General features: G+C 37.9%; 1 long non-coding RNA gene across 3 annotated transcripts in view; it reads right to left on the reverse strand.

Annotated features, from left to right (window-relative positions):
- Positions 1–15181, reverse strand: part of LOC131418663 (uncharacterized) — a 154006-nt gene that overhangs the window by 90872 nt on the left and 47953 nt on the right. Inside the window, exon 6 of one of the 3 annotated variants that reach the window (XR_009222954.1) lies at positions 7415–7478. The exons of 1 other annotated variant lie outside the window; for it this stretch is intronic. This is a non-coding gene — a long non-coding RNA (uncharacterized LOC131418663). Of the gene's footprint in view, positions 1–7414; positions 7479–8717; positions 8760–15181 lie in introns of those variants that run through there. One more of the 3 variants, XR_009222955.1, reaches the window with a different exon arrangement.

The raw sequence follows: 15181 nt of genomic DNA on the forward strand, positions 1-15181 counted from the left end.
TGAGATTTGGAACCCACTTGTGAATAATTCTCTGTACACCAGTGTGCATGAGAAAACAGTGAATCAGTCATGAACACAGCTCACTGCCTATATACAATGCTCAGCCAGCATCTCCTAGGCTCGGCTGGGAAAATTCATACTTGCATACAACAAATGGCCTTGTACTAAAACTCATTCACTTTGGAATTGTGATAACCTGTTATTGGACACAAGACTTAATTCTATAAGCATATGTTGAGAGCCTATTGTCTAATAATAATGAGGTTAGGCTATGGCACATATTAGGAAGTCCCTGACATGGCAGTCATCACAGCCTACTTGGAGAAAAGAAGGCCCCACATGAATAAGATAAGAGAAGACAATATATTATCAAACATCACATTGTCTCACTTAAGGAAAATATAAAATACAATAGAAGGAGGACTATGTTGGAAATTCTAGCCCTGAATACCAATCACTCTTTAGTTTACGACTTAACACCACTGTGCTTCAGTTTCCTGATGTGAAAAACGAGGAAGTTCAGAGGGGTGATCTAGGTGATCTCACAGATCCCTTCAAGTTCTCAGATCTGCAGAAGGTCAGAGAGCAGGGGTGTAATTGTGGCCAAGAGAAAGTAAAGAATGCCCCAGAAGGAAAAGAAAAAAATAAAAACAAGTTAGTCATTAGCAGATGAATTGGCATGAATGCTTAAAGAGGAGGGAAACTGTTTCAAATAGGCAAAACTACATGAGTAAAACTGCAAAGGGGTGTTGCTGCTTTTAATAGCTCCTTCAAGATGCTGTATAACAACTTGCAGGAATGTCTCAACTCAACCAATGTGATCGTGTGCATGCCCTTAAGTGGATATACACAGGTTTTAGAGCATTGTATATAAAGTTTGGCTTGAATCTTAGCTCAGGATGTTAATGCTGCCTAAATTTGGGCAAGTCACTTAATCTCTTAATGCCTCAATTTTCTTATCATTAAAATGAAGATTATGTGTTCAATATGGTTGCTGTGATAGTGGGCTGATGCATTTAAAACTCTTAGCATGGCACTTAGGACATAGTAGGTTTTCGATAAGATTTTTCTAATAATTGTAGTTTTAGCAGCAGTAATGGTCATAGTTGAAATACTTGAGCTGCTCATTAGCATGGATTTTGGCTCCCTGTATCTCTCTCACATTTGGTATCTGCTGAAAACACAAATTTGAGACAGTGTAAGAAAGTAATTACTGCCTTCTCAATACATAATCACAGCCAAAACTCCACTTCCTATATACAAATACAAAGCCGTAGAAAGGAAGAATAGAGAAAGCTCTTTTCCTCCATCCTTTTCCCACCCATCAATAACATAAACAATTTAGGGTGAAAACTTAAGACGCCAGTCTCATTCTCCAGACTTGTAGGTGTAAACAAAAAGTAAGCCTTATAGCATTTTTTAGTGATTTCAAAATTGAGGCTGAGAAAGGCTAAACGCATAACCAAAATCACACAATAGCTAAAGAATCTTGAACAAACTCAATTCCACATATCACTTATCTATACTGAATTTTCTAATTATCAAAAACTGGTGACATTAAAAATGGAAAAACATCCTGTGTTCATGGATTGGAAGATGTAATATGATGTCTTACTTTGGGCTTCTATGATAGAATACCATAAACTGGGTAGTTTACAAACAACTGAAGTTTATTTCTCACGGTTCTGGAGGCTAGGAAGTCCAAAGTCAAGGCACTGGTCCCTTACAGTGAAAGTTTCCTGACCCCTGTCCCAAAAGAATGACCTGAACAGGTTGGCAACAGATCTAGACCCTTGTTCATTTTCCTATTAGAAAGTACTTATCCAGAGAAGTCATTCAGATGTCTATTCAAATATGTTCTCTGCCATTTACTTGACTGTGTGATCTCGTGAACATTTGTAAACATATCTGAACCTCTTTTTTCATCTTTAAGTCTTCCATAGGTAAGAATTAAGTGGCCAAATTCATGTAAAGCACCTTGACCAGTGCCAGACACCCAGTGAATATTAGCTTTATTTTCATCTCCTGGGTAAGCTACTTGGGATCTCAGATTTTGCTGTCAAAATTATGGCACTGATTTACTAAGTGAAATAAAGCAGATTATGTAATAATTTTTGCAATAGTACTCTGGAAAATTCATTCATTCAATAAACACGTATTTAGCATCTGTATGGCAGGCATCATTCTTCACTGGGGAAATAAAGACATTCGAAACTTTGCTCTCATTGAACTTGAAGTGTTGGAACTACAAGATCTGCTACTTATTCGCAGACACCAAGAATGAATCACAAGAGAGAGAGTGGTCCACTGGGTCAAGTGCTGCTGAGAGATGAAGGCAATGAAAGAAAAATGCCCATGGGATTTGACAAGATGGAGGTTACCAGAGACCGAGACAAGAACTGTTTCAATGCAGTGGGAAGGATAGAATCAGAGGCAAAGAAGAAATGATAGCAGCCAGAGACAATGATTTCAAGAAATGTTCTTGAAAAGGGAAGCAGAGAAACTGGGTGGTATCAAGAAAGACATTTTTAAAGATTATTTCTTAATATGTAAAGTTCTTTACTGATTGCAAGCCTTTCCAAAAGTGGATACTAGCAAAGAAAATGCAAGTGTGAGACATCAACTGACTAAAGTAGAAAAATCACATGATCATATTAATAAATGCTGAAAAAGCATTTGACAAAATCCAGCACCCATTCGTGATTAAAAACAAAAACAAAACCATCAGTAAACTAGGAACTACAACTAACATAATACTTAATGGTGAGAAACTAGAAGCTTTCCTGCTAAGATCAGGAACAAGTCAAGGATGGCCCCTCTCAGCACTCCTTTTCAACCTCGTATTGGAAGTTCCAGCTGATACCATAAGAAAAGGAAATAAAAGGTATACTAATTAGGAAGGAAGAAATAAAACTGTTTTTGTTCATAGATGACATGATTGTCTATGTAGAAAATCTGAAAAAACTGACAAAAAAAAAAATACTCCTAGAAGTGATTATAGCTAGATTGCAGGATACAAGATTAAAATAGAAAAGTCAATCACTTTCCTATATACTAGCAATGAGCAAGTAGAATTTGAAATTAAAAATATAATACCATTTTATATTAGCACCCCCAAAAATGAAATACTTAGGTATAAATCTAAAATTATGTATAATATCTATATGAGGAAAATTATGAAATGCTGATAAAAGAAATCAAAAAGGAACTAAACAGAAAGATAGTCCATGTTCATGGATAGGAAGATTCAATTTGTCAAGATGTCAGTTCTTCCCAACTTGATCTATAGATTCAATGCAATCCCAACAAAATCCCACCAAGTTATTTTGTGGATATTGACAAACTGAATCTAAAGTTTATATGGAGAGGCAAAAGGCCCAGAATAGCCAACATAATATTGAAGGAGAAGAACAAAGTCAGAGGACTGAAATGACTCAACTTCAAGAATTACTACAAAGCTACAGTCATCAAGACAGAGTGGTGTTGGTGAAAAAACAGACAGATCAAAGGAACAGAGTAGAGAGGCTAGAAATAGATCCACGTAAAAATAGTCAACTACATCTTTGACAAAGAAGCAAAGGCAACACAATGCAGCCTTTTCAACAACTGGTAATGGAACAACTGGACATCCACATACAAGAAGAAAAATAATGAATCTAGATACAGACCTTAATCCTTAAAAAAATAACTCAAAATGGATCACAGACTTTAATGTAAAATGCAAAACTATAAATCTCCTAGAAGATAACATAGGCGAAAACCTAGACGTCCTTGAGTATGGCAATAACTTTTTAGATACAACACTAAAGGCACGATTCATGAAAGAAAGAATTAATGAGCTGGACTTCATTAAAACTTAAAGTTTCTACTTAGCAAAAGACAGTGGAGAGAATGAGAAGACAAGCCACAGACCGGGGGAAAATATTTGCAAAAGACACATCTGGTAAAGGACTGTTATCTAAAACACACAAAGAACTCTTAAAACTCAACAATGAGAAAAGTAATAACATTATTTTTAAAATAGACAAAAGACCTATTAGAATAGCCAAAATTCAAAGCACTGACAAAACCAAATTCTGGGAAGGATGTGGAGCCACAGGAACTCTCATTCATTGTTGGTGGGAATGAAAAATGGTACAGCCACTTTGGAAGACAATTTGGCAGTTTCTTACAAAAATAAACATACTCTTAACCGGGAATTCAGCAATCACATACCTTGATATTTTCCCAAATGAGTTGAAAACTTATATCCACACAAAAACTTGCACATGGATGTTTATAACAGCTTTATTCATAATTTCCAAAACGTAGAAACAATCAAGATATCCTTCAGTAGATGAATGGATAAATAAACTGTGGTATACCCAGACAATGGAGTATTATTCAGTGCTTAAAAAAAATAAAAAATGCTATCAAACTGTGAAAAGACATGGAGGAACCTTAAATACATACTACTACATGCAAGAAGCCAATTTGAAAAGGCTACATACTTCATGATTCTGAAAAAGTTAAAACTATAGAGACAGTAAAAGGAAAAGGAGGGGAGGGAGAGATGACCAGAGGACAGAGGATTTTTAGGGCAGTGAAACTACTCTGTACGATACTATAATGGTAGACATACATCATTATACATTTGTCAAGACCCATATAATGTGTGACATTACAAGTGAACCCTAATGTAAACTATGGACTTCAGGTGATAATGACGTATCAATGTAGATTCATCAATTGTAGCAAACATACTACTCCAGTGGAGGATTTTGAAATTGAGGAAAGCTGTGCATATATAGAGGCAGGAGATATATGGGAAATCTCTGTAACTTCTGCTCCATTTTGCTGTGAATCTAAAACTACTCTAAAAAATAATGTCTATTAAAAAAAAAAAAAACAGAAAATTTAGACCAACATGACCTCCTCTTAGTTCAGGACACAATTTATCACTTAAAAAAATAAATAAAGGGGCCGGCCCCGTGGCTTGGCGGTTAAGTGCGCGTGCTCCGCTACTGGTGGCCCGCGTTCGGATCCCAGGTGCGCACCGCTGCACCGCTTGTCCAGCCATGCTGAGGCCGCGTCCCACATACAGCAACTAGCAGGATGTGCAACTACAACATACAATTACCTACTGGGGCTTTGGGGAGGAAAAGGAGGAGAAGTGGCAATAGATGTTAGACCATCTAGAAACCACTGCTTTCTTGGTGAGGTATTAAGGAACCTGGATACCAATTATCATAACTTCTGAAGGCCTACTTATGTCCATCTGTTAAGACAGATGCAATAACTACTAACATTTGTTGAGCAATGCCAGACATTGCGCTAAGTAATTTACTGTATTATACAGTTTCCTAGCAACAGTGTGAGGTTCATATTAATATTCTTGTTTTATAGATAAAGAAACTGAAGTTCAGAGACGTTATATAATTTTCCCCAGGTCACACTGCCTGATATTTGTGGTTTCTAATTTCAAAACCCATTCCTCAGATATGATGCACAGAGAGACTCAGCATTGCTTCTGTGGCTTCTGATTATGAGGAAACAGCATGCCTGAATTGAGGGCACTTTGCAAGGTGACTGCCCTATACTCTCTAGAGGTGTTGCGGCCACGGAAGACCAGGCAGGATCTGAAATAATTCCAGATGAGCTATCACCAGAGAAACATGACGGTGTGGGATCTTGGATTGGATCCTGGGCCAGAAAAATAACAATGGGGGCAACTGGCAAGATCTGAAGAGATCTGTGGATGAGATAATATTATTGTGCATGTGATTTGATTTCCCAGATTTTGATAATTGTGCTGTGCTTATGAATGTCCTTGCTTTTAGGAAACACACACTAAAATGACTAGAGGTAAGGGGAAATCATGTCTACAACTTACTCCCAAACATTTCATAAAATAAACATGAACATAAATATACACACAAACACACAGAAGGACCTTGCATCTATCTTCCCTGTCTTTGAAAGATCCTAAAACCAAGAGCAATACCAATTTAGTCTGCAAGTTATAGTCCTTAAATGTGGCAAATGAAGAAACAAAGAGTCAGGGAAGTCATGCTAAGAGCAAGAGAAAGGATCAGTTTTGTTTAATTTTGTTTAATATTTTTATTCAGTGCTTTCCCAGTACAAGGTCAAAAAATTAAAGGTGAAAAAAATTCAAATTCAGAATTCTTGCCCTTGAGGAACATATATAGTGTTTCAATTTTAATTGAATACGGCCTGAAATACAGAGGATTAGTCAAAGGCTAAATGTTTTCATAAATCTCAAATAGAATTACATTGTTGTAAAAGATTAAAATAAGAAAATAACAAAGAATTCTAATTTGGCCATTCTATTCATAAGTAGGTATTTCCAAATTAACATTTAAACTAAGGTCAAATAAATCCTTAACACTTTATTAACTAACACTGATAGTGTTGTTTGTCGTTAAGGCCAATTATTTGAGACAACTAACTTGTAGGAGCTATTCTCAAATTTCAAGCCAGGACCATCCTATGTGTTCACTGCCATATCCCCAATACTTATACTAAGACCCAGATATATAATGTTTGATGCCCTCAACACGTCTGGGACCTGTTGAATAAACAGAAGTTGGGACAGGTGAGATCTTGTCAGGGCATTGAAACTGACACAAGGTTTAATGCTTCTGATCATGGAAAGTCAACTTGCTTTCATTACATTCCAGTGCCAGACAATCCTTATTTCCAGCCTCCTGAAGTCATCCTTGGGTAAGTGATGTGGGACAATGCCATTTCCCAAAGCAACTTCATAGGCCAAGCTTAATTACGCAGAAGTAACTTTCTCAAATTGCACCAGTCCCAACACTTGGCTCCACAGCTGTCTGCTCACATTATGCTCACATGGCACCTTGTTTTAATTTATTATCCAAGATAAGACTGCATTCATTTTGATCCTGAATGAATGGCTTCCATCCCAGGTGTGAAGGTTGCTTCCATTATCTTATAAGATGGAATATAAAGTAATTCTATTTTACCTATTTCTGCTGGTTTTGAAATGTCTTTTCTCAACTAAGTGGACATGGTCGTACTGAGGTTTCATCAGCCACTAGTCACCGAGACTCCACATAAACATGGCTGGGCTGCTTGCAAAGTAACCCCATTAAGGAATCACTCCAGCAGGTCTAGCTTCTCTATCTTCATGTAAGTAATATTTGCCATCACCTGGCATTTCAGATTATAAGTGTTATGTGACTCCCCTGGTGCTGGAAGGAGGTTTGGAAGCAACCGTGTAGATCCTGTTAGTCATATGTTTCTATGGTTATTTATAAATATTATGACCAGTCTTAGTCAATATACAATGATTACAAATTATTCTTTTTTAATTGCCAGGAGCTGTTTTCTTTCAGAGGTCATTTAGAAGGGTTTTCAAATTCATTTGACTGTCATGAATGCAACTTACCAGACAGAAAATATTGATGGGGCCAAGATTTTGTCAGTTTGGTTGAGATTCAGACTCCAACTTACTGTGGGGAATGAGAAAAGAATGAGTAAGTGTGGAAAGGAATCCTTGGTTGACTATGTCTTTGAGGAGGTACTTATTTACAAGCATGGGAAAAATAAGTCTCATGAGAAAATCATCTATGCCTTGTGGATCCAGGGGAAGTCTGTTGACTTTTCTAGACCTGAAGTTACACAAGATAGAATTAGCAAGCTTCTTGTATCCTCACAGACTACATCATTGGCAAAGACCACCACAAATGCTCAACTGAGAGTAATACTGGGTGAAACGCAAACATTGAGTGGGAAGGGAATTCAGCAATGTGTACTGAGAAATGCAGCTGATGCTTTACATAGAACAAGCAAAGTTAGCTCTGAACCACTGGCCAGGCTCAGGTTAGCTCGAGGTTCTCACAACACATCTTGGAGCTTTGAGGATGCTAACTGAATGAATAAGTATTGGATTAAAAGTCTCAGGAGCCAGGCTTGTCTGCACCATAAAGATAAGGCAGAGAAAAATATGAAGAAAAAAAAAAAATGAACCACAGTAGTGAAAAGACTCTCATGTCTATTCTGTAGGTATCTATTTTTGTAAATATCCCTCTTGTTACTAAACATAACAAGTGCAACCACACTAAGTATTAACAACTTTAATAAGCTGCTCTTATAAACAGCCACGATGACAACGCAACTTTTTAAAGTCACAATTATTGCTTTTGCACATCAAGAATTTTTGATGCATCTCTTGGTTGGTTGTTTCGTGAATGTGTTAACATGTTTTCCAGCAGGCATGACAAAATGTCTTTCTTTTTCTTTTCTTTTGTTTTTTTGTCTATTAGGTTTTTTGCCCCAGGCAAGAAAAAGGAAAAAGGACTCAAAAGGAAAGAATGCAATAATTAACTCTGAATTCTCCTCTTTCAGTTAGCTATTCTTCTGAATCTCACTACTTACCTACCTACCTACCGACCTACCTACCTACTGACCTACCTACCTACCGACCTACTTACCTACCTACCTACGTACCTACCTGTCTCTGTCTGCCCGTTATATATATCTCTATTTGGCTGCTGGAGAAACTAAGGCTCGAAAAATCTGTTCCAATTCCTCCAACTTGGATTTGAAAGAGCTAGGATTTTAACCCACGTTTTAACATGAGATTTAACCATGTTTTTCTATTACATCAGGGGTTAATGGTAAAATTATTATTGGAGGTACACAAATAACTATTATACTTAACTTTTAATATATTTTTTCAGAGGAGTGATGTCAGCGTCATGGTGGAGTGAGCTTTCCCATAAACTCTTCCCCTGATAAGATACAACAAAAGGAACAGTCACAGACCGACAATGGACTCCTAGACAGTGAACTGCTGCACACCTGAGAGAGGAATGTGCTGGGCCCCCGGAGGAAGTGGAGAGAGGTAAGGAGAACTCCTCTCCCTCCCCATCAGATCAGCGATCCTGGTCCGCGCGGCTCCCAGACGGGGGGGAGGGGTGGCCCTCTGTGGGGAAACTGTAGCTCTTCGGACTCTCTCAGCCAGTGGGAAACTCCCACACAGAGGACTCAGAACAGCTACAGGGCTACCATCAACATCTGAGCACCCCAGGAGAGTGGATAACAAGGGGCGAGCAAGAAGCCCTCCATGCCCAGGAACCCAGACATCAACAGAAAGAGTCCCCCCCCGTCCTCCCCCATGCCAGACACTGCAGCTCAGCTGACCAGACCAAGCAGCTGGCGGATCACAGCCAGCTGTGAACAGCCAGGGCAGACAGCAGGGGGCTCAGATTACACAGCCCTTACCCCCACACGGTGGCAGTGGGTGGAAATTACAACCAGATATTTCCAGGATGAGGAAAAATAAAGCCAATACAGGAACCACAATGCAAAGGTACATGAAATCACCAGACCAGAAGCAAAATGACAAGCACCCAGAAACCAACCCTGAAGACACACAAATCCATAACCTAAACAACAGAGATTTCAAAATAGCTATCATAAAAAAACTTAAGGAAATATGAGATAACACAAACAATTCAATGAGATTAGGAGTTTCTTCACAAAAGAGATTGAAATCATAAAGAAAAACCAATCAGTACTGATGGAGATGAAGAACACAATGGAGGAGATAAAGGAGAATCTGGAATCTTTAAAGAACAGAGCTGACAATATGGAGGAAAGAATTAGCATTATAGAGGATAGGAAAATACAGATATGCTCCAGATGGAAGAGGAGAGAACTAAGACTAAAAAGAAAGGAAGAAAGTCTCCAAGAAATATCTGACTCTATTAGGAAATGTAACATAAGAATTATAGGTATTCCTGAGGGACAAGAGAGGGAAAGAGGAACAGAGAGCCTATTCAAGGAAATAATAGCTGAGAACTTCCCAAATCTGGGGAAGGAGAAGGAAATACCAGTAAGTGAAGCCAATAGGTCACCTAATACGTCAACAGGCAAAGGCCCACTCCACGACATGTAGTGGTAAGGCTGGCCAAAGTCAACGACAAAGAAATAATATTAAGGGCAGCTAAACAAAAACAAAAAATAATGTACAAAGGAACTCCCATCAGGCTCTCAGTGGATTTTTCAACAGAAACTTTACAGGCTAGGAGAGACTGGAATGATATATTCAAAATACTGAAAGACAAAAACTTTCAGCCAAGAATACTCTATCCAGCAAAAATTTCCTTCAAATATGATGGAGAAATAGTAACTTTCCCAGATAAACAAAAGCTAATAAGGGACTTCATGGCCACGAGACCCCCCACTACAAGAAATACTCAAGGCGGTCCTCAGGCCTGAAAAAAAAGGAAAGAAAAGGAATGCAAAGCTTGGAGCAAGGAGAAAAATAGGTAGACAAAATCAGAAAAATAGTAGATCTTTACCGGAATAGGTTAGCAACCACTTAAATACCAAAATCAAAGATCAAAGGAAGGAATTCACCAAAAATAAATATAACTGCATCACTGTAAACACACACCCACAACACAAGATAGAATAAGGTATAACAAGAATGACTTAGAAGGGGAAGAAGAAAGTGATTGAATTGACTTAGTATAAGGAAATAAGAGGCCATCAGATAATGGACTATCTCATACACAAGATTTTTTATACAAACCTCAAGGTAACCACTAAACAAATAATCAAAACAAAATCACATATGATAAACAAAGAGAAAATTAGAAGAGTCATAAGACAGAACAACCAAACTGAATTGGCAGTCCGAAACAAATGGGACAAGAAACAAAGGAATTGCAAAAGAACCGGAAAATAAGTGACAAAACAGCAACATTAAGCCCTCATATATCAATAATTACCCTAAATGTAAATGGATTGAACTCTCCAATCAAAAGATACAGAGTGGCAGGATGGATTAAAAAGCAAGACTCAACAATATTCTGCCTCCAGGAAACACATCTCAGCTCTAAAGACAAGCACAGGCTCAGAATGAAAGGATGGAAGACAATACTCCAAGCTAATGGCAAACAAAAGAAAGCAGGTGTTGTCATACTCATATCAAAGTAGACTTCAAGATAAAACAGGTTAAAAGAGACAAAGAAGGGAAATATATAATGATAAAAGGGACACTCCACCAAGAAGACTTATCACTTATAAATATATATGCACCCAACATAGGAGCACCAAAGTACATAAAGCAACTATTAACAAACCTAAAAGGAGACATTAACAACAACACAATAATAGTAGGGGATCTTAATACCCCACTCACATCAATGGATAGACCATCCAGACAAAAAGTCAATAAAGAAATAGTGGACTTAAATGAAAAACTGGATGAGATGGACCTAGTAGACATATACAGAGCACTCCATCCAAAAACATCTGACTACATATTCTTCTCAAGCACACATGGAACATTCTCAAGGATAGACCATATGTTGGGAAACAAAGCAAGCCTCAATAAATTTAAGAAGATTGAAATCATAACAAGCATCTTTTCAGACTGTAATGCTATGAAACTGGAAATCAACCACAAAAAACAAACTGGGAAAGTGACAAAAATGTGGATATTAAACAACATGCTACTGAACAACCAACGGATCATTGATGAAATTAAAGGAGAAATAAAAAACTATCCGGAAACAAACGAAAATGAAAATACCCCATACCAAACCATATGGGATGCAGCAAAAGTGGTCCTGAGAGGGAAACTCATAGCTATACAAGCCCACCTTAACAAACAAGAAAAAGCCCAAATAAGAAACCTTAAATTACACCTAAAAGAACTAGAGAAAGAAGAACAAACAAAGCCCAAAGTCAGCAGAAGGAGAGAAATAATAAAAATCAGAGCAGAAATAAATGATATTGAGACCAAAAAAACAGTAGAAAGGATTAATGAAACAAAGAGTTGGTTCTTTGAGAAGATAAACAAAATTGACAAACCCTTAGCCAGACTTACTAAGAAAAAAAGAGAAAAATCCAAAATAAATAAAATTAGAAATGAAAGAGGAGAAATTACAACGGATACCACGGAAATACAAAGGACTATAAGAGAATACTATGAGAAATTATATGCCAACAAATTGGACAATCTAGAAGAAATGGATAAATTCTTAGACTCACACAACCTCCCAAAACAGAACCAAGAAGAAATGGAGAATCTGAATAGACCAATCACAAGTAAAGAGATTGAAATAGTAATCAAAAACCTCCCAAAAAATAAAAGTCCAGGACCAGATGGCTTCTCTGGTGAATTTTACCAAACATTCAAAGAAGATTTAATATTTTTTAATTTTTAAATTTAAGCTCTAATTATGACCCTTGATTCTGTTTTTTAATATATAGCAGTGTAACTGAAACAAAAGTGAGTGAACTTAAAGAAAGATGTCAATCAGTAACTGTATAGGTGGGAGTTATATATGGAAAAAATTAGAGGAAGTACACAAGTACAATAAGGTTTGGAATCACCATGCTACACTTCAGTTCCTCCTACTTGTGAGTTAAAAGGAAATGAATCTGTCTTCTGGAATCAGGGAACATTAGAGTGATAAGGAACCTAAGGAAAAAATATTTCCAAATCCCCATTCCCTCTGTATTATTTTATAGAAAATTGAGGGTTGGACGGTCACTGGCTGCTGAAATTACACAAATATTTTGGGAAAAAGCTGCATTCAGAACTATGTTTTCAATCACATGCAGGGGCTAGTAGGAGGGTTCATATTTGACACATAGATTTCAGGAGCAGAATGGTGGACCAAGAATTCCTCTGAGAAAATACCAGCAGAACATTAGTTGCCACTGCTGATCTGGAACCCATCCCAACCAGCAGATACTATATACTTATGCGCTTGATAATGATATTTTGGTCAACCAACAACAGACCACATACATGATGGTCGTCCCAAAAGATTAGTACCATATAGCTTAGGTGTGTAGTAGGCTATTCCATCTATGTTTGCATAAGTACACTCTTTGATGTTCGCACAAGGACAAAATCGCCTAACGATGCATTTCTCAACATAGCCTCGTGGTTAAGTGATGCATGACTGTACGTATACAGATGTGATAATAGACTAATGACATTATTTTCTTCAGCTAAACTCTCTAAAGGTTACACATCCAACTGACAATGATTTTCAAAGCAGTCTCTTCTAAAGACATTACTCTCCATCCTGTGACCCTTCCATGGTCAAAAATACGTTTGGATCTCCCACTGGTTAAGGCCCAAGCCCACATATCTATCCACACATTCAACAAAGACTTACCAAGTGCCTACTATGTGTCAGCACTGTGCAGGGGCTGTGGATCCCACAAAGAAGGCAGAGGTCCTGTCTTCTGAGAACTCAGACTCAAGTGGGTGAGACTGCTGATTCACAATTAAATAAATCAATAAATAGATAATAACTGACTGATATTAGTGCTGTAAGAAAAATTAACAGGGCGTCACGGTACAGAATAAGAGAAAGGTCGAATTTTCAACAGGATGGTCACAGAAAGTCCATTCTGTTGAAGTAAAATTTAAGCTGAGGACTGATAGTAGAGGCAAACCACAACAAGGTCTAATCTATGGGGAAAATAAATATTCCAGGCAGAGGAAGACCTTGTGGTCCAAAAAAGTGGATGTGTTTTGAGACTTAAAAAGAAGTTAGACCTCCTGGATAATTTTAAAAGACAGAACAGTAGCTGGAGATGTAGAAGAGAATGAGCCCGATCATGCAGGCACGTAGAGTCCATGGATAGGAGCACAGTTTTTATTCTAAGAACCAAGGATTTAAGCAGACAAGTGACATAAGTTTCTAAAAGATTTCTCTGGCTGTGATATGAACAATACATTAAAGAAGCAAGAGTGGAAATGAAGAAAGCAATCTGCAGGCTATTGCAGAAGTCTGGGTAAAACATGATGGTGATTTTTATAGAGTGGGGAGTTCTCAAGATTGAGAAAAATAGATGGGGATGAGGTAGATTTTGGAGAGAGAATTGACAGGACTTGCTGATGAGCTGGATGTGGGGGATGAGGAAAACGGAAGCATCAAGAATGACTCTCAGGCTTCTGGCTTTGGTAACTGGGTCAATGGTGGTGCCACTTACAGAGATGGAAAAGACTGAGCAGAGCCAGGTTTGAGGGGGAAATTAAGGGCTCTGTTTTGGCCATAGTAAGCTTGAGATATCTATGAGACATCCAAGTAGAAATGTCAAATGGATAATTGGATGTTTGAGTCCCAGGCTTATAGGAAACATGTGGCCTAAAGATAGAAAGTTGAACACTCTCAGCTTATAGATGGGTTTAAGCTCTGGAAAAGAAGGCACATATATCTTTCCCAAACTATCTCCACACACAGAGCTTTCCATTTGCCTTCAGATTCTAAGAATTTGGAACACTGATCTCTCAACTCTGGGTGCTCACCCATCCACTTTACCTTCTGGGTTCCTCTCCTCTACAGAGCTGCGTCTTATAAAAATTTCCACTTATCCCTTCAAGCTGACCAGGAAACAGCCATACATGCCCTTCTCATTTTAGGTGTTTTTAACTGGTGGAACAATAAAAACTACTAAGAGTGCGGGCCGGCCCAGTGGTGCAGTGGTTAAGTTCATGTGCTCCGCTTCGGCGGCCCGGGGTTTGTGGGTTCAGATCTCGGGACAGACACAACGCTTATCAAGCCATGCTGTGGCAGGTGTCCCACATATAAAGTAGAGGAAGATGGGCGTGGATGCTAACCCAGGGCAAATCTTTCTCAGCAAAAAGAGGAGGATTGGCAACAGATGTTAGCTTGGGGCTAATTTTCCTTAAAAAAAAAAACTACTAAGAGTGGTTTTCACTGGAAACTGAAAAGTTTTCTTCTTACTGTAAATGGAGCTGCTCTTGGGACTCTTTGCTCCTGATTTGTTTCCTGGTGCTTAGAAAGAAGGTTCTATTTATTCTTCATCTATAAGCTCTATCATTCCTATGAGGGTTCTGAGTCTTTCAATGGTGGAATTCATACCAACTCAGAATTCCAGACGCTGAGATCTGGAGAACTCTTCAAAGACTAATCCAACCTGTTCAAGTTACATGTGAGAAAACAAAAATCTAAAAAGTTTAAGTGAGTGACCAACATGTTGACTCTAATATTTATATTATTTATACTCTCTAATTTTTCTATAATATCGTATATATATATATTCTTGTTGCTGAGCAGATTGTTCTTTCTTCTACCCTAGACTATATGAATGCAGCTGACTCACTTCACCTTGTAAGTTCCTGGACAACAAAAGGCTGCAATTTCACTTCTAA

This window comes from Diceros bicornis, chromosome 19 (assembly GCF_020826845.1).
Source record: "Diceros bicornis minor isolate mBicDic1 chromosome 19, mDicBic1.mat.cur, whole genome shotgun sequence".
NCBI classification, from domain to species: Eukaryota; Metazoa; Chordata; class Mammalia; order Perissodactyla; family Rhinocerotidae; genus Diceros; species Diceros bicornis.